The 20,905-nt window shown below is 53.5% G+C and overlaps 1 non-coding gene across 1 annotated transcript; it reads right to left on the bottom strand.

The window, feature by feature from the left end:
- Positions 1-4,073: 4,073 nt before the first annotated feature.
- Positions 4,074-4,146, bottom strand: TRNAK-CUU (transfer RNA lysine (anticodon CUU)). Its single transcript has one exon. It is a non-coding gene; the product is annotated as a tRNA-Lys (tRNA).
- Positions 4,147-20,905: the final 16,759 nt, after the last annotated feature.

Raw genomic sequence — 20,905 nt, 5'->3', positions numbered from 1 at the left:
ATTGACACACGAAGCCTGTGGCTACACTGCCCAGCCCTTTTGGAAGTGGCATGGAAAAGTGGCCAATAGGAAATGCAAATGAGGTGCAGATTTAAATATTGCATGTCTTATTTGCATAACCACTCAGGACCTCAGTTCTGGAAGAGCTGAAATTGAAAGTCCCAGTTGTGAGTGCAGCTGCTTCCCTCTCCTCTAGCAGCTGAGCCGGTGAAGGACTCCCCCAGTTTTTATAAGGGCCCCCACCTGCCTGTGGCAGGGCAAGCAGTGGCTTCAGGATGCGAATGAGGGGAGGGCAAGGTACCACACAGCAGCAGGTCAAGCTCCTGTAGTGGAGTCGTTATTCCATTTACCTAACGCACAAAAGGTCCTTCCTTCAAAACCAGGCAGAAGCCTCAATGCCTCTGTTTTTCGAGCTCCCCCTTATGCCCACAAGGGCTCGTCTCTTTCTGCCATAACCTTTCCCTCTGATAAGCCCAGCGCCCCTGTGACAGGAGTTGAACCAGACCCTGCTCTGCAGCAGGAGAGCCCAGCAGGTGCATTGCAGCGAGTGCACAGAAACCGTGTCCCTGCACGTACCTGAAGGCTTTTCCCTCACTGATGTCCCTGGCGAGGAACCACAGAGCTGTCTTTGCCTCTCAGCCAACAGAAGCTGTGCCAGGCAAGTGCCCCTGCCCTCTCCCACACCTTCCCTCCCAGCCCCAGCCTGCTCCTGAACCTGCCTCCCACCCCAGCCTGCTCCCCATCCACCCCCTCCCTCACAGACTGGCCTGGCAGAGAAGGGGCCAAGCCAGCTGGAGTTGCTGTGCTAACGGAGCAGCTGGAAAGGAGCAGAGCATGTCAGGAGGAGACACAGAGGCTGCAAACCCTGCCGATGGCCGGCCATGGCCCTGCTCTCTATCCACCCAGCAGGGACACATGGAGAGAGCTGGTGCAGGGCCCAGCCCCAGAGCAGAGACTGACCATGGCCGGGCTGTGCTGCTCTCAGGACAGGGCACAACAAGGCCCTGCTCACCCCAGGAAGCAGCACTGTGTTCCTGGCAGGGTTGAAGTTGGGCCATACAAAAAGGTTCCAGGCATGTTGGGTGAGGTGGCTGGGCGGTGAAGGCAGCGGACGGCTAATCCATTGTTCTCTGAATGCACGTGTGCAAATCCAGCTCTTATCGAACCTTTCCAGTCACCAGCCGGCTGAGCTGTGTTGAGTTCCAGGCTAGTGTGTGATGCCACTTCCACTACAGCTGAGCCTGCCGCCTCCCAGCTCCTGTGCTGGGCAGACTCCAAGCACAGGCCATCTGTGTGAGGCTGAGCTGAGCTCTGGCTGCAAGAGGTGGGATGATTTCATTTGCCTCACAGACCCCAGGCTGTCTCCAGTGTGAGCCCAGCAGTGCTGTGTTCACCTCAGTCCCCTGCAGTGCTGCTGCCCGGGGAGAGCAGAGACCCAAACACTGCCAGGGTGCAGGGGTGCAGTACCCAGCCAGACATGGGGGCCAGGTGGGGGCAGCCCTGGTTCAGCTGCAGCCAGTGACATGGGCAGCTGCCTCTGAGGAAGGGCCTGTTCCCAAGGCTGAATCAGGGGCTCTGGTCTCTCCCAGCTCCTGGGCTGGGCTGGGCAGTGCACAGCTGGGAAAAGAGCAGATACTTGCCCAGGGGAAAGAATGTTTCTCTGCCCCAACTGCAATAGGTCCTTCCACAACACCAGCTACAGGCCCTGAGGCAGGTCTCCATTCAACTGTGCCACCCTGGGCAAGCCCTGAGTTCTTCTGTGCTTCTCAGCAGCTGGGGATGCCTCTTTGGGACATATCTCCTGCCCCACTGCTAAAAGGAGCCCTGCAGTAAAGAGGCCCCACTTGGAGATTGGCTGATTTTGTACCACCTTGTGATGCTGGCCTCAGCGTGCAGGCTGCTTTTGGGGTGGGTTTGGTGGAGGGGAGAAGCCAGGTGGGGGGGGCTCTTTATGGAAGTCCTCTGGCCACATGTAGTCATGGTCCCCCTTCTTATTAAGCTGTGCTGAGGTGCTCTGTGGCATTGGAGCCACCCCCTGGATGTGTCAGTACCAGCAGCTGCACCTCTGGGTACCCGAAGGAGGACAGGTGAGCTGGGCTGCTGCCCGCAGCCATCAGGCCCACCAAGAGTGGGTCCATGTCTGTGAGGCCCTATGGGAGTACTTTGACTGGGTTGGTCCCAGTAAGCACCACCCAGGCCACCCCAGTGCACCCCCTGCACACTCACACCACCGCCTGCACACCGCCCCCACCACCCACTGACCACCCACACCACCCGCTCACTGTCCCCATCACCCACACACCAGCCCCACCACATGCACACCGCCCGCACCACCCACTGACAACCCCACCACACCCTCACTGTCCCCATCACCCACACACCAGCCCCATCACATGCACACCGCCTCCACCACCCGCTCACCGCCCCCACACGTAACACAGGTGTGTGTGAAAATAAAACTGATTCCTTGTTAAACAGCCAAAAATCTCACCTCTGAGTGTGGAACATAACAAACACCATCATAACTCAGTATGGACATGGGGGAAACGAGACACACTAACTATTTACATGGGGGGACGGGGCACATGGGACTGCCCAAGGGTGTGGGTGCTGATGGGCGCTGGTGGCCGTGGCCTAATCCGTGGGCTCTCGTCTGCCAGGCCCAGGCATGCCAGGGTCATGCCCTGGGGGGTGTGTGCCCTGTGGGGTACGTGCCTGACAGTCCAGCGCCATGGTCAGGGAATGCCCGTTGGGCAGATGCCTGGCTGGAGCCGTAGGAGGGGATGTCCAGCACAAGCTCAGCCTCATTGTTGGACCACTTGGACGGTGGGTGACTGGCTCCTGCTCTGGCCCTGGGGGTGCGGGGCTGGGCTCCGGTCCAGACTCAGGCTCCACGTCCTGCTGGGTCTCCTCAGCCATGGCGCCAAGGAAGGCTGGGGAGAGGAGGTGTCGCTGGGGCTCAGGATGGCTAGGAGCTCGCAGTAATAGGGGCAAGTGGTGGGAACAGCCCCACAGCAGCTGGCCGAGTCCTGCGCCCAGGTGTAACCCTGCTGCAACTCCTTGACCTTACTCCTGATACGGTGAGGGGTGCGGGCAGGGTGACCGCGGGTGGTCAGGCTCTTGGCCAGCTGGGGAACACTTCTGCGTTCTGCTGCTTGCTCCCCATTACGTGGAGCACCTTCTCCTCACTCAGAGCCCCAGAGGTCACGGAGCTCAGAGTCAGTCCAGGAAGTGCTCCTAACAGCCGACTGCTGCCATTGCAGACCCCACTATTTCGAAGTAGAGGGACGTGGAATGTCTACACACGTCCTACTTCGATGTCAGATGTCGACGTAGGGCTCTGTTCCCATCTTCTGATAGGAGCTGCAGTTTTGACATCACACTGGCTAACATCGATTGCAGCTTTGAAGTAGCGTGTCTCACGTGGAGATGTGGCACGTGCTATTTCGAAGCTGTGCTTGCTACTTCCATCTCGCTTTCTCGTGTAGACGCACCTTTTGTGCTCTTTCCAAATAACTGCAAATTGCCCCATGTGCCCTTTCCATGTGAGAGCCATCTAGTGACTGACACTCACCTTTCCACTGCCCTGGCGAGACGGGCGGCAGGAGTGAAGAATCAGAACATTCCAAGCAGAAATCTCCATCCCTCCATTGAACACAAACCATCACTGCCCCTGTCCAATAACACTTTTCCCATCACACTTTTGAACCCGCAATCTCTTGTCCTTATGTAAGTGAATAACAAGAGCTCCTCATTTCCTCACCATCCCCTGGATAGTTGGAGCTGATTTGTTCACCCAGTGCCCACCTGGAGCCAATGCAGAAAGATGTGAAGCTACCGAGCACTGAAGAGGGACACTCAGCTGGGGAGAGGATTTCCTCTCTTCTCCTTGTGCAGGTGGGAATAGAGACGAAGAGAAGAAAATGCTCTTCCACTCTCTGAAGATGATGGAAATACCAGTTTGTAGAAGAGATGAGAACAAGAACACACATTTCCTGCCTTTGGCCAGGACGTCAGGAAGAGCTGTTTGAGAATTGCTCAATCAGCTGAAAACATGAGTGCGAGAAGGGAAGCGCCCAGCATCGGGCTTGAACCCATGACCCTGAGATTAAGAGTCTCATGCTCTACCAACTGAGCTAGCCAGACCACAATGGTAAAAGTGTCTCATGACCTATCACTGAGGAGAATGAGTCAAATCTGCATGTCAGGTGGGTCAAAGACAAATGTGTGTGGCAAAGTGCTCACAAGGGCCAGACTCCAGTCTTTGTTCTTGGGGCTGCCAGAGGTGAGATGCAAAGAAAACAGACTGTTGGAGTGAATCTCGGCCAAGCCTCTCACTGCTGCTGCGAGCTCTCCCGCACACCTCACACACCTACGGCCATTTCTGCACAACAAATTAACGCTGACACCGTTTCCCCCAGCGCAGAGCCGGTGCAGGCAGTCGAACACGTTTCTTTTTCATACAGAGAGAACACGCAGCTGAAGAGAGTTTTCCGTGGGAAATTGCCTGTTAGTGACTCTCCAGAGAAAGGGGCATTAGTGGCTCACAGGCGGTTGTGCTTTACAACGCTGGGTGAAGGGAGTAGAAAGGGGGACCTGATTCACTCACCCTTCAGTTCCACTGGGGAGGGCAGAACCCTAACCGAGTGTTTCCTGCCTTCAATGTGCCCAGCACCAGCTGGATCAGGCTCTGACCTGCCCCAGATGAACGTCGGTCGCCCAGCGCAGTTAGTTATGGGGCAGGAGAACGGGACAAAGAGGCTCCTCCTCATGCTCGTTTTCCTCACCCTGATTCCTCTCCAGCCTCGTGGGCAGAGCTGAGGAAGGAGAGTCCCTGCGGCAAAGCCCCGCGGGTGTCTGAGATGTCACCTGCCCTGCAGCCTGTCCCGCGTGGCTGTTGTCATGGCCTCTCTGTGAGGTCATCACCTTCCAACTTCTTTTAACCAATCAGCTGAGGTGCTGTAAGAGGCCCTTGTGATGTCACTCCCACACCTACCTGTACCCTGCAGGGCTTGTGTCCTGCCCCTGGCAGCCCCTTTGCATGGCTGAGCTTCCACCACTGTGTCACCCCCACTCACTCAGGGACATTCTGGGGCTCAACTCGGCTGCACATGGGAACACCAGAGGCTTCTCTGTGCCACAGGCTGTTTGCAGAGATCATCTCGTCTGACCTCCTTGCACATCACAGGCCTCCTGCATGGCGCAGTCGAGAGCAGGGCACCAAAGCGCACACCAGACAAGCACTTGGTCGGCACTGGAAGGTGCCCAGGGCTACAGAAAGCCTCATGCCCCTGGGGCATCTGGAGGACATTAATGCAGTGACCGGAAGGGAAAGGACCCAAAGTCCACTCTTGGGGGTCTGCATCATAATCCACATGCAGAACAACTCTGTGCTCAGGTCTGCACATTTCACAGTTTTATTTCTCTCTCAAGCTGAAATTGAATTCTTTGAGCAGTGAGTTCTACAATTCCTAATCGGGCCAGAGTAATGACCAATAGATAGATAGATAGATAGACACCAAAAATCCATCAATCTATCTATCTAATTGGGAATACAACTACATGTCATAAAATTCCTTCCCTTTAACCTTAATTAAATTGAATTCCCCTTTAATTGCACCAAAGGAGATTTCGGTTGGACATCAGGAAATATTTCCTGTCAGGGCAGTTAAGCACTGGAATAAAATGCCTTGGGTAAAGGCAAAATCTCCATCTTTGGAGATATTTTAGAAGTTGGATAAATATCCAACGGGGAATACCTAGATTAGGGGTAAGGAAACTTTTTACTTTGGTCCCCACTTTTCATCTCTGAAATTAGGAGCTACCCCACAACCTCTCGAATGTGATCAGAACCTACAGAAATTTCAGTGATGTTCACAGGTTTAAACGCCCCTTTGGGCGTGTGAAAGAAAAGAAGTCTGTAAAATAGAAGAACTTTATTCATCAGTGTATAAATGTGATGACACAGACATAGAAACAGTAACAGATTTCATCATTTTTCATTAGATGGATGAGCCTGAGACCCAGCAGGTAACTGGGCTGTGCCCCCCTTCTGAAATTTCATGCCCCCTGAGGTTTGCTCACCCCACGGTAGATGGTGCTTGGCCCTGCCATGAGGGAAGGGGTCTAGACTTGATGACCATTTCAGGTCTCTTCAATTCTAGAGCCCTATGAGTCTGTGACTCCCACTGGCCCTGGCCCTGCTTCACTTCTTAAGACTTTTGAATTTCTATGCCCTGTTCCTTAGCCTTGGAGTGTCAAGTATTCTCTTTAGTGGCCGGCACTTCCTCTGCAGCCCCTGGGGGAGGCACTGAAGGGGGAACTCATATCTGCCCTTGACTGCAGGAATTGCCCCTGCGTTTCCCATTGGCCAGGAAGGGGGAACCGCAGCCAATAGGAAGTGGTGTGTGGTGCCTACGAATGGCAGGGAGTGCACGGAGCCTCTTTCCCCTCACCCCCTGGAGCTGCTGCTAGTGGGAGGTGAACCTGCTTTAGCCCCACTGCGCCACCCCATGGCTGCACCAAAGTTTGATATGCCCCAATCTACGCTGCTGCACAAGGGATACTGCAGCTACCCAAAGCACTGCAGCCCCTGGAGGGTTTGCTGGAGGCAAAGGACTGTCTAAGCAGAGTCCCTGACCCTGTACATCAGGTCTGGCATCCCCAGGGCCTCTCTGTTCCCTGCCAGCATGGCCCACACAGCACAGAAGGAACACAGGGCTGAGACTGGGGACTCAGGTGCCCGGCTGCCGTTGCAATGAATGGAATGAAACGGGAAATGCTGAGGTGTCCTATGCAGCAGTGCAGTCAGCATATGGGTAAGGATGGCCCTGCCACCATATGCTTAGCTGGCAGAGAGCAATCTAGAGCTCTGATAGGAGGAGACACCAGCATGCACATGTGGTGAGGCTGGCCAGCCTGTTGGAAAGGGGCTTGGGCCATCTCCATCCCTCCCCTCGCTTGGCTACTTACTTCATAGGGTGTCATAAGGAAGAGGGAGAAAACTTGCTCTTCTTGGCCTCTGAGGATAGAACAAGAGGCAATGGACGTAAACTGCAGCAGGGGAGGTTTAGGCTGGACATTAGGAAAAAGTTCCTAAGTGTCAGGGTGGTCAAACACTGGAATAAATTTCCTGGGGAGGTTGTGGATTCTCCATCTCTGGAGATATTTAAGAACAGGTTACAGAGCTGTCTGTCAGGAATGGTTTAGATGGTACTTGGTCCTGCCATTGGGGCAGGGGGCTGGACTCGATGGCCTCTCAAAGTCCCTTCCAGTCCTAGTGTCCTATGATTCTATCACTGATTCACCTGACTGAGAAGCACTTGGGCCCTGGGCACAGCCTGGCCAGCCTTTCCCCATCCCAGGAGATGATGTTGATCACAAGGTTCTTGTCCAGTCCTCATGGTGTTGACCTGACGGACAAAATTCTTGCTGTCCAAATACACCCCACCGGGGCAGGGTCTCCAGCCCATGAGGCAGAGGAACGCTTAATAGTCACCACCTCTACAAAAGGGACAGGCTTCCAAGTGGGTCTGGACCAGGGGAGGCTGGGGCTTGCCTGGACACAGCTTCCCAAAACACAAAGCCAGCCCCCCAGAAGCTTGCACTGCACCTCACACTACCCCAGGAAGGGGCAGCAGGAGCACCCTGCCAAGTGGCACCTGCCCTCCACAGCAGCTCCAGTGGTTTTCTCTGCTCTCCATTTCCTCCCCAGTTCTGCCGGCCTCAAAGCTCTAGGAATCAGGGAAGTCATAAACACAGGAGACCACTGCCCCAGCCAGTCATGGCCCCCAGCACTTCTGCAGAGGTTGTTGTGGAACTCTGCAAATCCTCTTCAGAGACATTCAAGTGTCCAAGTGTCTGGCTGTACTACACAAATTAGTTCAGAGATGTTAAGGGTGGTGGGACCTCATTCCTCTGCTGGGTGGGATGCTCAGCAGGGTCAGGTACATACCCTACAGGGGACACACCTCCGTGCTACAGGGCGGGGGCACCAGACATGACCTGGAGCCCACACACCCCCAGGGGACCCCGACCCGCAACTGCCCAGCCACAGCACGGTCCCAGGATGGCGGCATGGCCAACAGCACCCTGCTCAAATTGCCACACATTCTGGGTGCACGTGGCCCAAGCTCAAAGACCCACCTGGCCCTGTGTGAGCCAGGGCTGCCCATTGCAACAGCCTGTCCCTGGAGCAAGAAGCTGGGACTTGGGGCATGTGCCTCAGTGCCGTGAGCTCCACCCCAGAAAGTCCCTTGCTGCATTGCAGAGCTTGTCTGCATGAGCCGGTGGCATCAACTCAGTTCCATTCTTATTACAGCAGCCCAGAGGCTTTCCAATTCAGGCGGCCTGGATTCCCCCTCTGCCAGCTGCCAACTCCTCCCGGGAGCCACAGATCTGATCCCAGGGCAAGAGGCAAATCCCCTGGGACCATATCCCAGCCCCAGCTCCCCCGTGTGGGGCAGACACAGCAGGGCTCACACTCAGCAGAAGAGCCACCCTCGGCCTCAGCACACACTGTCTGTGCTGACCAGGGAGTGAATTGCACTAAGGGAGCCTGTGAAGCGAAGGGGCCTCACCACAGAGTACTGCTTTGCTGATGTGGCGTTGTCTCTAGCTTACTAACTAATAGTGTAATGGGAAGTAAATGTGCAAACTGAAGATCACACTGTCACTCTGGAGATGTTCTAGATGGGAACCTGAGCCAGGAATGCTCTAGATGAAGCCTGTGCTCTTGTGGAGTGCACAGTTAATGGAGGAGCAGGAACCATGGCCACAACATAGCAAGTTCTGATGCAAGCCATAATCTAAGAGGAAGACCTTTGGGAGGAGACAGGAAGGCCTTTCACCTGTCAGTAATGGCAATGAACAGCTTGAAAAGTGGCACTAAAAACACGTGAGAGAACTCTCGTAGGAAAGGCAGAAATGGATAGTGACAAGTCAGCTGTTGTGAACTACACAGCATGTGCTATGTTTGTCTTTCTCCCAGAAGATAAAAGTGATTTTCTCTATACCAAGTGCAAGCTGGTTGCCATTTTGGAAGAAAAGATTAGAGGACCTGAGGCGCTATTATCAACCTTGTGGTCCATCAGAGAAAGTGAAGACTTCCTCGACAGAAGGCAGCATTTATTCCAGCAGAGGCACATCAGGCTGAGCAACCTGTGTGGGCACTATGAAACAAGGAAGAAAACTGGAAGTCTGTAACCTCCAGGACAAGAAAGCCAATTTAGGTATCTCCAACTCCAGTGGAGATAAGCAACCACTTTCAAGCTCTCTGCACCAGTACTATGGTGGAGAGTGCTGGGGCAGAGACCTCTCAGAGGAGGAATAAAACCATCCCACTGACTGGAATGCATTGGATGCATGGTCCTAGGGATGGGGGTTCTACAACCACCATACCTAAGAGAAGAAGATGGGAGGTGGGGGTCAGGGACTCCCTCCTTAGAGGGATGGAGTCATCCATCTGCCATCCAGACCTGGAATCTTTGGAAGTTTGCTGCTTACCAGTTGCTTGAATCCAGGATGTAACAAAGAGTCTTCCAAAAACCATCAAACCTGTGGATTATTACCTCTTCCTACTTTTCCACGTAGGAATCAATGACACAGCAAAGAACAACTCTGAGCAGATCACCACAGATTATGTAACTCTGGGAAGACAGATCAAGGAATATGGAGTACAAGTGGTGTTCTTGTCCATCCTCTCTGTCGAAGGAAGGGGCCTAGGTAGGGATTGTCAAATCATGGAAGCAAATGCATGGTTGTGCAGGTGGTGTCATAGAGAAGGCTTTGGTTTCTTCATCCATAGTATTCTGTTCTGGGAACAAGGATTTCTAGGACAAGATGGGATCCACGTAACAAAAAGAGGGAAGAACATTTTTGCGGGCAGGCTTGCAAACCTAGTCAGGAGGGCTTTAAACTAGGTTTGTCGGAGGGAATGGTGGTGCCACATGAGTCTCTGCTGAAGTGTGGCTGTGCGTGTTTGGCTTAGGTACTGCATTCCTGTTTCTATGACTTCCTCACTTCCTAGAGGGGGAGTTCTTGAGGCCAGAAGACCTGGCAAGGAAATGAGGCGCAGAGAAAGCCAATGGAGCTGCTGTGGAGGGCTGGTGCCCTTGGGAGAGTGATCCTGCTGCTCCTTCCTGTGTAAGGAGTGCTGTGCAGTGTGGGCTTAGGGCAGGTAGCTCTGAGCTTTGGGAGGCTGGGTCCAGGGATGTCCAAACCTCACCTGCTCTGCTTTCTTCCTCATTGGTTTTTTTATCTTTTATGAAACTTTAACACTTGAGGGATCGTGGGGAATAACAGCCAAAAAGAGATCCCGTCACTTGGGCGCTTGATTGCCACTTATTTAACAAATCTGAGCAGAGGAGAATTCCAACCCTCAGACTGCGTCTGCATTAGCAAGTTCTTTCGAAAGATGTTTGAAAGAAGGGGGCTCTTTTGAAACAGCCCATGGATCATCTGCACTCTGAAACTGTTCTTTTGGAAGTCAATGCAAAGAATGCAGGGCTCCTTTTGAAATCAGTCTTCCTTCCTGTTCCAGGAAGAGACCTCCGGGGACGCGCATCTACACGGCGTTTGGAGTCCGGAAGAACGGTCTTCCGCACTCCAAATCACGTGGCCGTATGCTGATGAGGCATGGGGAGTTTACATCCATGCTTCATTAGCATATTTCAGGCTGTGTATTACCAGGCCACTTTGGAAGAAAGTGGTCTGTGTAGAAATAGCCTTTGAAGGGCCTTTCTTTGGAAAGAACAGTTTTCATTTAGGATCCCTGGGGCGTTCTTTCAAAAGAGCGGGAGCTGGGTGGATGCTCTCTTTTGGAAGAGCAGATCACGCTTTTGATTCTCTTCTTTGTGTGTGGACACACTCTTTGAAAGAAGCTCTATCGGAAGAGATCTTCTGGAAGGGCTTCTTTCACAAGATCCCTGTAGGGTAGACAGAGCCTCAATGTGGCAAACTGGCAGCTCCTCCTTCATCCATTTCTTTTCAGCTAAGGATAAAGTACCTCCCAGCATTAGCTCATATCAGGGTGATTATGGGTGAAAGCCAGCTGTGCTGGAGAATGGCTCTCTGGTGTTGAATGGGTTGTGCTGCAGATGAGGACAGAGTTAAATCTGCCTGACTCATAAGAAGATTAAGCAAAGCTAGCATTGAAAGAGCTTTACTTTCAGGCCCATGAAGATGGCCAACTGGTGAAAAGCCTGAGCCTCAAGACATTTTCCGCCCCCCCACCCCTTGGGGGTTCCGGTCTCCCCAGGGAGGCATGGGTTCAAATCCCATTCATGGCATCAGTTTCATTTTCTGCATGCCAAACTGGCCTCCAGAGGCTCCTGGAAAGAACCGATCTATCAGCCCACTTCCACTTGCTGGACTCTTCTAAGCTTGCACCAAGCCTTGCTTTGGATTTCTGTTAGAGCTGTACCAAGACAGGCATAACTCAGTCATGAACTTCATGGGGAAGCGATGGTGAACCTGCAGTGTCAGTATGACACTTGGAAGTTGCTGAAGGGGAGAATTGGCCTAGTGAAGTGGTGCGTGTACACAGCAGCCCTTCCTTAGTAATCTCCCCTGGCCCTGATTACTCTGTCCCCTTTAGTTAGGGGCAAGTGTAGACAAACCGCTTGAGGCACCAGCCAGGCAAAGTGATGGCTCTAGAGTCTTGTCACATGGGTGTGTTGGGAGGAATGTGTCGATTTGGGAAAGGGGCCTGAGTCCTGATCCCAGCCACATGCCTTGGCACAAGGAGCAATGGCCCCTGCATGAGGTGTGCCAGAGAGATCAGTGTTACTGCCTCAAAAAGCACCACGTTGTTGAAGCAAAAGACTTCTCTGTGTGTAGGCGGCTAACGTTCAGCTTTATAGAATTCAACAAGGCAACAGATGAGCCAAACTGGACACCTGTAAAGCCAGGTCCAGCAAGGCTGCTTGATGCAGCTAACTCCAGTATTTTATACCCTCACACAGACAAGTCCAGAGCCAGAAGGAATTAGTGACAGAAACTAAATATTTTCAGAGAGAAAACTGTAATCAGCCAGGAGGAACAGGTCCTCGGGAGTAAGAGCCCCAAATCCAGAGTTCATTAACGTACTCCACTCAGCTCACCCTCCCTGCCGTTCCCAAATAGGCCAGGAAAAGCTCAAGCTCTTGTGTACGTGCAGAACTAAGAAACAAGAAACGGCGTCTATCTAAGATGGCTTCCACAACACCGCAGAAAAGAAAACCACCGTGATGTAACCCAGCAAACCCAGCCGCACACCCAGCTCAGCAGCCCCAGCTGGTCTTCCCCAAACTCCCAGTGAGGCCCAGCACACAATGAACAGCCCTGCCGTGCCCTGGCTGGGTACCCACAGGCAATGCTCCCTCCAACCTCTTCCACCCACGTGTGGAATAAATTTTATATGCTCTGAACTATGCACCAATGTGCACCACCTATGGAAACAAAAGCCTCAGTGGTGAGCGCTCTGCTAATCAGCTGGGCAACACTCGAGTCTCTCCGAGCAGTCACACAAGGGCACAGCTGATAGGGAACCCAGCCACAGACACAGCACCGCACCCAGCCCTGCCCTGCCCTGCCCTGCCCTGACTTGCCTCACTGCAGGGCACAAGGGCTCAGCTCCCTGGGGTGCACTGAGTGAAGGAGCCGACTGGTGGGAGGGGTCCGATGCCCTCTCAGCTGCAGGGCAGGTCACCCACCTGCCCCTGAGCTCAGCCCATGCTGGAGGCAGCCGGACAGCTGAAGCAGAACACAGTGTCCGATGGGGGGTAGATAAGAGTATTTGGGGAAGGGGTCCTGAGTGCTGCATCCCAGCCAGGTGCTTCAGCCATGGCCCTGACCTCCTCTTCCAGACCCAGCCTCCAGGGCAGAGCTGTTCCCGTTCCCTCCAGGGGGAGGGGAGATGTTCAAGGTGCTCTCCTGTGCCATTGCACATGGCTGAGCACAGAGCGCCCCAGATCCCCCGTGTGCTGGGAGCCAGGCTGCTGGGTGAATTCTGTGGTGCTGAGGACGTCAGGCCTGGGCCCTGTGATTAGTTTCCAGTGTCTCTGGCTTAACACCAGGTGCCACATTTCAGCTGTGATGGTTGCGCGATGAGGGTGTTGGACTAGACCCCCATTCGGGTTTCCCTGGGCAGGTTCCAATCCTGCTCACAGTGAGGCCTGTGTTCGCCACACTCCTACCCTGGCAGTGCAGGCAGGCGCTCTGAGCACGGCCTGAGCTCGCCACACAAAGGTGCCTGTGCCGGGAGCAAATGCTGAGGCTGTGGTGCGGTTGCTGCTCCAGACACGCACTGGCTGCTGCTGTTTGGGGGAGCTCGGAGCAAAGCTCCAGGCAAGTCGGTGCCCCCCTCATGTCCCACTGCGCTCTGCCCCTGAAATGGTGTCCTGCTCTGCTCTGTCTCTGCCCACCCTCCTCTACCTCATCCCCAGGCCCTGCCGCTCTCTGCCTCTTCCTGTCCCTGCCCCACCTCCTCCCCTCCGGCCACCTCCTGCTCCCCGCAGGCAGGAAATAGTGACAGGCCTGGCCCTGGTAGCTCCACAGACAGGACAGGGCTGGGGGGAGCCAGAAATGGGGCAGTGGAGCCTTAGGGGATGAGCCAGAGAGTCACTCAGAGTCCTGTCTCGATTCACACAGCGCCCTTATGGAGCATCCGATCCGCGCGTCCCTGGCACTGTGTGTGTCACTGCCGTGTGCAGGAGTCCAGCCTGGGGCTCCTTGTGCTCGGGGCTGTACAGACACAGACAGAAAAGCCGCCCCTGCAGCCGACAGCTTCCAGGCCCAGCTGAGTGACTGCAGCTGCAAACAGACAGGCAGACGGGGAGCAAGGGAAGAAGCAGACAGCCCTGCCCAGCAGTGCAGGCGGGGATCTCCCAGCACCCGCAGCCTCTCTGCCGTACCGCTTGCTGGAGGACCGTGGTGCAGACGGGTTTGAAGGAGGCGGCTGGGAGCTTTGTGGATCTCTCTGGAAAGCTGGTCCCAGGTGGGAGGGCCTGCGAGGGAGAGAGCAGGAAACGTGTGTGTGCGGCTGGTCCAAGAGGCGATGGAGGCTGGGGTGAGGCTGACAGGAGGTGGGACCTGAATGGGGGTAGCAGTTGTGCAGGGCGGTCGCTCATGAAGGGCCAGGTGAGTGCGGAGCTGCAGCCTGTGTTTGAGGAGGTGAGAAGTGGGAGTCAGCGGAGGCTGCGAGGACAGGGGAGCTGTGTGAGCAGCAGGCCAGGAGAAGGCCCATTTTGCAAATGCTGCGCTGACGGAGCAGCTGCAAAGGAGCAGAGAGTGTCGGGGGAGACACAAGAGCTGCAAACCCTGCCCAGGGCCGGCCACAGCCCCTGTCTGTACCCGTCCAGCAGGGACACATGGACAGAGCTGGTGCAGGACCCAGCCCCAGAGCAGAGCCTGCCCGTGTCCGGACTGTGCAGGTCCCAGGGCAGGGCACTACAGCTGGGTTTTGTTCTAAGCAGAAGCAGGGGAAGAGGGAGCTTCGGTCCGGGCTGTGCCCAAGGTCCATGCATCAGGGTTTTCCTTCCACTGCACAGAGGCTGTGGGTGAAGTGGGTTCAGTGGTGACTGGGGAAGTGTTGAAACAGCTCCCCTCTGCCCCACGCCCTGCCCTCGCCTCCGGCTCTGCCCCTCTCCTGCCCCTGCCCCACCTCCTCCTCCAGCAGCGTTGATGGTGACTGCGGTGGGAGTGGAAGCTGGAGGGTGCGAGTGACCCCTAGTGCACCCCCACGTCACTCTGCACTGCACGTTGGTGAGGCCCTGGGACTGGCCATGGGCAGGAGGTCAGAGCAGGGCACAGCAGGGGCTGCCTGGCCTGACAGTGTGTGGGTCTGACAGGCTGAGGGGAGTCCAGGGGACAATCACTAACCCCTGGGCTGCAGGCAGTGAGGGAGCTGGGAGGGACACCCCACACTGCAGACGAGTTGTTCCCCCCCGGGGAGGAAGGGCTCGGGTGTGCACAGACCCACCGCCAGGGGAAGGGGGATTGCTGGGCGTTCAGGCCATTACAGCCCCAAAAGCTGCAGCTGCCGCTCTGGCCGAGTCCCTGGGAGCAGGAGGAGCGAGTGGGGCCGAGCTTTGGGCTCCAGGCCCTGTGTGTGTCTCTGCGCCCCAGGCACTTTCTCCCACCCCCGGGGTTCGTCTCCTCTCTCTGTGCCCAGCCCCAGGTGCTCCCCACTGGCGCTTTCTCAGGAGCTCCCCACACGGCATTTAGTGCAGGCAGGGGCCATGTTCTGCCTGTGCTGTTGTGCCGGTGGGGAAGTGCCCAGCTCCCAGGGCAGCAGGAGAAAACGGCACTTTCAACAGCCTCTCTCTGGGCACCGCTGAGCAGGGACCCCGGGGGCTCCAGGGCGGGATGGACACAGGGACGCCTGCCTCAGGCCCTGTGGCTGGTGCTCCAGACTGATCTATTGCTCTCAGTGTCAGAGAGGGGAGTGTGACATTCATCCCCACAGGCCAGTGTCTGCCCCTTTCCCAGCTGTGCACTGCCCAGCCCGGCCCAGCAGCTGGGACAGAGCAGAGCCCCTGAGCCAGCCTCGGAGACAGGCCCTTCCCTCAGAGACAGCTGCCCATGTCAGTGGCTGCAGCTGAGCCAGGGCTGCCCCCACCTTGCCCCTGTCTCTGGCTGGGGCACTGCACCCGGCTGTGTTTGGGGCCCTGCTCCCCCGAGGAAGCCGCAGTGCAGGAGACAGGAGTGAGTGTAGCCCTGTTGGGCCAAACCTGCCACCCTGTGTCCCCGGCTGAGCAGCCAGTGGCAGAAAGGTTCCTGGCAGGACTGACGTTGGTGGATGTGAAAAGCCCATAGAGGTAGCAGGGGAGGTGGCTGAGTGGGGAAGGTGATGCACTAATAATCCGTTGTGCTCCGCATGCCTGGGTTCAGATCCCCTCCTCCCTGCACCTTCCTAGTCACAGGTTTGCTGAGCCCCAGCCTCAGGGTGTAATGTTGCTTCTGACACACCCCCTCCCCTGAGCATGCTGCCTCCCAGCTCCTCTGCTGGGCTCATGCAAAGCACAGACCAGCTCTGTGAGGCTGAGCTGAGCTCTGGCTGCCAAGGGTGGGGGTGGGATGATCTCATTTGCCTGACAGGGCCCAGCCTGTCTCCAGTGTCAGCCCAGCAGTGCTCTGCTCACCTCAGTCCCCTGCAGTGCTGCTGCCAGGGCCTCAGCAGGGCCCCACGTGCACCCAGGGGTGCAGTGCTCTGGCAAGGAGGGGGCAGCCCTGGCTCAGGTGCAGCCAGTGAGGGGGAAGGGCACCTCTCCAAGGCTTGAGATGGGGCTCTGGTCTCTCCAGGCTCCTGGGCTGGGCAGTGCACAGCTGGGAGAGGAGCAGGTACTTGCCCAGGGGAATGAATGGTGCTCTGCCCCTGACAGCAATAGATCCAGCCACAGGCGGAGGGGCAGGTCTCCACTCAACTGTGCCACCCTGTGCAGCCCTGAGTTCTCCTGTGCTTCTCAGCAGCTGGGGAAAAGCCTCTGTGGGACTCATCTCCTGCCCCACAGTTAAGAGGCCCCTCTGGGGGAGTGGCTGATTTTCTGTCCCATTTTGAGGCTGGCTGCAGAGCACATGCTGCTTTGCAGGGGGGAGCAGCCAGGCCCTGTGATCTTTAGGGAAGTCCTCTGGCCACATGGAGTCCTGGCCCTCCCCTCCTCTTGTGCTGGCCTTGAGTGCTCGGTAGCATTAGGGCATCCCATGAAGGTGTCAGAACTAGCAGCCCCTGCTCCAAGGGCCCAGAGGGGGACAGGTGAGTTGTGCTCCAGCCTGGAACTCTCCCTCTCACCTGCTGTCCCCTGACTTTCTCAGCCTGCTCTGGATGGTCCTTCCTTTAAATGCCGTGTGTGCAATAAGACTAGCCTGGCAGCTCCAGGTACAGGCACCACTTGTGTGGCAATCAGGAGAAGCTGTGAAAAACACAACCTCAGTGCTCATGTATCTCTACACAGACTGGTAAGTTCCAGGGTCCCAACCTATTGCAGCCATGTTGGTGAATCAGCCCAGCCAGAGACCTATCTAGCTCCAGTGGGCCTCACTCATCCAGGAGGAGGAAAAAACACTTCCTCAGCTGCACCTGTGGATAAAGAAGCCCAAGCTTTGGGGAGACAGAGATTTACAGCAACAACACAACCAACAAGGAGACCACTGAGATTTGAACTCAGATTGCAGAGATCAGACTCCTGCTGTTTACACCCCAGGACCTACCAAATGGAACTTCTTGGGGCACCTGTGACTCTTGACATGCTGGCACCCGGCACTCCATGCCACTCTCCAGCTGTTTCACCTCTCAGGAAACTCCTTCCTGCCCCATTTCTACCACTCTTCTCCCCGAGACATTGAGCCCAGCCCGTCTTGCTGCCGGCTCCACCTGGCTGTAAGGTGACATTTCTCTGAAGCCCCCAGAAGGATGAAAAGGGTCAATTTTTCTTTTACAATAACCAGCCTGCAGAGAATTAACAGAAGTGCAGAGACTGGGGAGCTTGGTAGTGCTTGTGTGTAAATATCTAGCTGAGGGAGAACACAATGGCCTTGGCTGTGAATTCCCAGAGTAATTAACGTCCTCTCTCCACACATATCTACAAATTGTGCAGAGACCTTTCCTGCTGGAAGTGAAATATTTGATAGACTCTGAATGAGAACTTCTTTACAGAAATGAGACCCAAAATTCCTCATTTCAGTATCAACTGTAAGTTTCCCTTTGTAGCCAGATTTCAACAGAGGGAGGGGTTTGCTAGGTTTATCTGCATTGGCACTGGTAAATATTAAGGGTTCATCTCCATTTTCAGGATCCCCACACTATAGAAATCCAGAGTATGGTGGTTAAGGTGAGAAAACTCTTGTCATACAAGTGGCTGCCTTTTAAAAGGGGAGCATGGATTAGAAGGAAGATCACTTCATCTGAAATCAAACACTCTACCACTGGCCCACACCCACATTTCACTCTTGCTTGAATCACTAATCTTCAGGTCCCTGTTGGACAACCTCTTCTTCCCCAGGCTCCTTTTTCTGTCCCATCCTAGAGTAGTTTTTTCAAATGGGGGTTGATTAAACTTTCTCTGCCCAGCTGCACAACACAGCTTCTCCACTGACCTTGCTTCTCCCACTCACAGAGCTACCATCACTCAGGGAGGCAGATTTCCTTTGTGTGTGGGACAGTGTTTTTCTCTCTGCTTGGAGTCTCTTCAGTGATTATAAAGAAGTAGGAGAAAATCTACTGAAGGACATCAGCTCATCCGGCAGGTGTGGCTGGGTTTGCATTTAGGGTAGGTAAGTCTTCTATCTGGCGCATTTAATTATCTAGCTTGCCCTGTGAGTGATAGGTAATAGAGCTTCTACTATATTAATATGTCACAGCTTATGAAAAGATAAACATGGGGATAAAGACACATGTAGTTGAAATCCATTGTAAACTTTCCCACAGAGCTGTCAGTACCTGCAGTGGGAGTTCGTCTGGGTAAATGTGGAAAGCTGTGAGTATATGTGATGACCCTTAAAAGTGAGCTTGTGGGTCTAGGGGTGTGATTTTTCCTTCCCGGTGGCTGTGATCTTGGGTTCAAATCCCCGATAAGTCCTTTCAGTGGGGGAAGCTGTTCTAGATTTGATTTTCCCAAACAGGGAGGAATTGGTCGAAAACTTAAAAGTGGAAGGCAGCTTGGGTGAAAGTGATCATGAAATCATAGAGTTCACAACTCTAAAGAAAGAAAGAGGAGAAAACAGCACAATAGAGATAATGGATTTCAGGAGGGCAGATTCAGGAAAACTCAGAGAGCCGGTAGGTCAGGTCCCATGGGATTCAAAACTGAGGGGAAAAACAGCTGAGGAGAGTTGGCAGTTTTTCGAAGGGATATTTTTGAGGGCCCAAAAGCAAGCTATCCCGCTGCACAGGAAAGAGAGAAAATATGGCAAAAGACCAGCTTGGCTTAACCAGGAGATCTTGCATGATCTCAAAACAAAAAAAGAATCATATAAAAATGGAAACAAGGAGAAATTACCAAGGATGAATACAGACAAATGACACAAGAATGCAGAAGCAAGAAAGGCTAAGGCACAAAATGAGCTAAAATGAGCTACAGGAATAAAGGGAAACAAGAAGGCTTTTTATAAATATTTTAGAAACAAGAGGAAGACCAGGGACAGGGTAGGGCCATTGCTCAGCGAGGAGGAAGAAACAGTAACAGGGAACTTGGAAATGGCAGAGATGCTTAATGACTTCTTTGGTTTGGTCTTCACTGAGAAATCAGCTGAACGAATGCCCAACATAGTGAACGCAAGTGGGAAAGGGGTCGGGTTAGAAGTTGAAATGAAAAAAGAAAAATTTAAAAATCACTTAGAAAATTAGATGTCTGCAAGTCACAAGGGCCTGATGAAATGCATCCCAGAACACTCAAGGAGCTGATAGAGAAGGTATCTGACCTTTCGCTATCATCTTTGGAAAATCATGGGAGACAGGAGAGATTCCAGAAGACTGGGAAAGGGCAAATATAGTGCCGATCTATAAAAAGGGGAATAAGAATAACCCAGAAAACTACAGGCCAGTCAGCTCACCTTCTGTGCCAGGAAAAATAATGGAGCAGATAATTAAATAAATCATCTGCAAACACTTGGAAGGTGGTAAGGTGATAGGGAACAGCCAGCATGGATTTGTCAAGAACAAATCATGTCAAACCAATCTGATTGCTTTCTTTGATAAGATAACAAGCCTTGTGGATCGGGAGAAGCAGTAGATGTGGTATACTTAGACTTTAGTAAAGCTTTTGATATGGTCTCGCATGATATTCTTATTAAAAAAAACAGGCAAATACAATTTAGATGAGACTACTATAAGGTGGGTGCATAACTGGCTAGATAACCGTACTCAGAGAGTAGTTCTTAATGGTTCTCAAGCCTTCTGGAAAAGTATAACAAGTGGGGTTCTGCAGGGGTCTGTTTTCGGACTGGTTTTGTTCAACATCTTCATCAACAATTTAGATATTGGCATAGAAAGTACACTTATTAAGTTTGCAGATGATACCAAGCTGGGAGGGGTTGCAACTGCTTTGGGGGACAGGGTCATAATTCAAAATGATCTGGATAAATTGGTGAAATGGTCTGAGGTAAACAGGAGGAAGTTTAATAAGGACAAATGCAAAGTGCTCCACTTGGAAAGGAAGAATCAGTTTCACACATTTAGAATGGGGAGAGACTGTCTCAGAATGACTACAGCAGAAAGGGATCTAGGGATTATCGTGGACCACAAGCTAAATATGAGTCAAGAGTGTGATGCTGTTCCAAAAAAAGCAAACATGATTCTGGGATACATTAACAGGTATGTTGTGAAATAGACACGAGAAGTTATTCTTCCGCTCTATTCTGTGCTGGTTAGGCCTCAGCTGGAGTATTGTGTCCAGTTCTGGGCACCGCACTTCAAGAAAGATGTGGAGAAATTAGAGAGGGTCCAGAAAAGAGTGAGAAGAATAAGTAAAGGTCGAGAGAATGTGACCAATGAAGAAAGGTTGAAAGAATTGGGCTTGTTTAGTTTGGAAAAGAGAAGACTGAGGGGGAATTTGATAGCCGTTTTCAGGTATCTAAATGGGTGTCATAAGGAGGAGGGAGAAACCTTGTTCTTTTTGGCATCTGAGGCTAGAACAGGAGGCAATGGACTTAAACTGCAGCAGGGGAGGTTCAGGTTGGACATTAGGAAAAAGTTCCTAACTGTCAGGGTGGTCAAACAGTGGAATAAATTGCCTGGGGAGTTGTGGAATCTCCATCGCTGGAGATATTTAAGAATAGGTTAGATAGATTTCTATCTGGGATGGTCTAGACAGTATTTGGTCCTGCCACAAGGGCAGCTGCCTGGACCTGATGGCCTCTTTAGGTCCCTTCCAGTCCTCATGTTTTCTGATTCAGAGTCTTCCAGGTGAGTCTCTTTTTTTTGGAAAAGCCA

This window comes from Carettochelys insculpta, chromosome 7 (assembly GCF_033958435.1).
Source record: "Carettochelys insculpta isolate YL-2023 chromosome 7, ASM3395843v1, whole genome shotgun sequence".
In the NCBI taxonomy this organism is placed as follows: Eukaryota; Metazoa; Chordata; order Testudines; family Carettochelyidae; genus Carettochelys; species Carettochelys insculpta.
The sequence above is the reverse complement of the archived record's forward strand: the minus strand, read 5'-3'. Positions and strand labels throughout refer to the sequence as shown.